This window comes from Magnolia sinica, chromosome 7, assembly GCF_029962835.1.
Source record: "Magnolia sinica isolate HGM2019 chromosome 7, MsV1, whole genome shotgun sequence".
Classification (NCBI taxonomy): domain Eukaryota; kingdom Viridiplantae; phylum Streptophyta; class Magnoliopsida; order Magnoliales; family Magnoliaceae; genus Magnolia; species Magnolia sinica.
In genome coordinates, this window is record NC_080579.1 from 22604520 (window position 1) to 22608051 (window position 3532).

Genomic DNA, 3532 nt, shown 5'->3' on the forward strand with positions numbered 1-3532 from the left:
AAACGGTTTAGGGGAAGGTTTTCAGGGTTATTAGTATATGGGCTTGAATTCGACGATGGGACAGCGATGGGCTGGGCTGGGCTGGTGAGTGACGGGAATGGCTCCTACATTTTCGGATTCGGTAGTGACCCCTCTAGAACCAAGCTCGGTACTGGTCGAGGCTACGCGGGCCCTACCATGATGTATGTGTTTTATCCATGCCTTCCATCCATTTTTCCGGATCATTTTAGAAGATGAGTACAAAAAAGAGGCATATCTATAGCTCAAGTAGACCACGGGGATTGAACACCTACCGTCCAAAACTTCCTGTGGCCCACAGAAGTTTTCGATCAAAGTGATTTTTATTTTTTTACCTTCATTCAGGATTGTGTGACTTTATGAATAGGTTGGATGGTAAATAAACATCGTGACAGGCTTTAAGAAGGTTTCAACAATAGGTTTCACAGTGGTCCACTTGAGCTTTGGATTTGCCTGAGCTCATGCCCTAAAAAAATGAGATTGCACGATGATAAAACACATGAACCGTGGTAAGGCCCACGGCTTTTTCGGTATCGTATTGAAGGGTCACTACGGCCACAGTATGTTCCTGTGATCGAAGCTATGTGGGGTTCACAGAGATGCCGGTTAGAAATCCACTCTGACCATTAATTTTCAAGCTCCAGTAAGAAAGGACTCCAAAAAACAAGCAGATTCAAAACTCGGGTAGGCCCCACCATGGGAAACAAGCATAATGAAAATGTCAACTGTCCAGAACTTTTCGGGCGTGTTTGATTTTCCAATTCCCGTGGAAATGTCCCGTGAATGGTAATAAATATTTCCCTCCTTAGTTGCCCACCCTTCCCATAATTGATTTCGCGGCTTACTTTTTGGGTGAGAAAATGGCAAATATTGTGAAATATTTGTGGGTCCCACTGTGATGCATATCATATATCTACACCGTTAATCCATTATGTCAGATGAATTTATAATATAAACAAAAATAATGAGGCATATCCAAAGCTCAAGTGGACCAGGCCATAGAAAAATGTGAATCAAATACTTACCATTAAAAACTTCCTGAGGCCATTGTTTCTTTTGGTATGGGCTAATTGAGTTTTGGATCAACCTCATTTTTCTTTTTATCTCAAAATGTTGTGATAAAGTGGATGGACGGAACAGATATGTCATATACATCAAGATGGGGTTCTAAAATAGCCGCTACTACTTTTGAACCGGTTTCCAATAATGAAATTCCCATGAATATTCAAACAGGTGAAATGGTAATAATAAGCCATTTCCACGGTATTTACTGTGAAATGATAAAAATCAAACAGGCCCTTAAGAGTCCACAATGATGCTTTTATGTCATCCAAACTGCCCGTAGTGTTATTAACACTAGCATGCACTCTTGGCACAAATATCACCCAAATTCAAAACTTTTGTGAGAAGTTTTCAATGGTAAGCATGGGATTCATGCTGTTGCCTATCATGTGGCCCACATGAGTTTTTACGTTTGCCTGATTTCCTATTGTGAGGCTGAGAAACTAACGTATAGAACACGGATTTGGTACTGCCCTCCCTTGTCCAAGCTCAACGCAGGCTAGGGCTTTGAGGGGCCACCATGATGTATGGGTTTATTTACCCTATTTATCCATTTTTCTATATAATTTTAAGGTATAAGCCAAAAAAAACAGAGAGGCAAATTTAAAGCTTAAATGGAATACACAATGAAATTTAATCGTATACTGCTTATACCCATTTTTGGCACACTAACGTGAACTAATGAGATGCTGCCACATGTTGGCACTATGCATTAAATGATGGGCGAAATCATACTCACGGATCAAGAACATTGTTTATACATGATCTAGCGCGCCCAGATCAAATAATTCAGGAGACATCACATGGCAGTCGTGCCACATGTGGTGTATATAACTTCAAAGAAGAGTTAGAGACGTGCATTTGAGAGACCATTAAATGCTAGAAATTTATCAAAAGTACACTATATAAAAAAACAAGAGTCTCGTTAAAGCAAGTTTCTCTCTCTTTCTCTTTAAGCATTAAATTCCAGGATTCTATCAAAGAAGATTTCTATCTAGCATTAAATGTTAGAGCTTTGCCAAAAGTACTCTTCATCGATGCCACGACCAAGTGATATAAGACTTATGCAACTTTCTCTAATGGGAGTTCAAAGATGCGAAGACTCTGGCCAACACATGACCCAGAATGAGAGTCTCTCTTGTACATGTAGGTATACATGATAAGTTACCTTAACGTGGAAGAATCAACGTCCAGATCTTTCACGATGTTGGAGGCTATGCAAGGCCACCGCCTCTCAAAAGGCTATAAAAACAATAATCGAACAGGAGCTCGAGGCCTCACGCTAATACAATTAAGCATAACATTTATCTTATTTGTCCACCGTGGACATTTATCTTTTTATTTTATTTTCATTTAGTTTCAGCCCCATTGCTGCTCAAAGCATGGTGCCCGTAGTTTTTAGTTCTTAGCATCTTTCCACTCTTCATCCACGACATTCCACTAGATCGCAATGAAGGTCGCTCAGTTTCGAACGGAAGGCTGCATGGCTTTCTTGCTACGTGTGAGATGATTCTACCTGTCATCTTGCCACGAATTCTGGTCCACACCAGACAATGAATGGATAGTCGATTCACAACCATCTTACCAAGTGCTTAGTTCCGACTAAGACTATGAATAGGTTGTCACCCCAATGACCATCTTGCCACAGAGCACGGTTCCAACTGATTAACAAATAGATTGTTGAAGATCCCCCTTTATTGGTCATCTCGCCACGAGACCCGATTCCGACCGAGCAACGAACAAATGACCATCCCGCACATCACGACTATCCCACTATGAAGCTCAGTCCTGATTGGACAATGAATAGATCGTCGTCCCTCAAGTTGATCGTGAGTGCCATTATTGTAAAAATCATTAACAAAAGAACATTTTCGGCTCATATCCTATTTCTCTATTTTATTGTTGAACTTTAGTAGTGAATCACGCTGAAAGAAAAGGTCCTTAAGTCATAAACTCACGTCTATTGTCACGAGAGAAAAAGAACTCATTTAAAAGGTTTAGCCTCCTACCCTTCCACAAATCACCTGAACGAAGCGCAATTTAAGTAACCGAAAGGACTATGGATTCTATGTCTAGTCTTTTATATGTCTGTCTCGATGTTAGGGACACAAACAATTCAATCAACCCTTGAGTCAGGCAAACTCTGGCATGCTCACGTGTAACATCCTGTAAAAATTCTGTATAGGGAAATCCTAGTACATACACGATCGGAACTATCAGGGGGCCGTACTGGCCCAACAAGATACCTTGATCACGTTAAGAATTGGCGGATTTAGGATAATTGAAACCAAATACCCATTTTCACTAATCATGAATGGGTAACGTGATGAACTTAGCTAATCCCGACACTAATTGTCACCCACGAGAAATCCTGAGGTTTGACTTAACCTAAAAATGCCCTGATTAACTGAAATAGTTCTAGACCTCTCGTTCGTGGTCCACTAGACTTGAA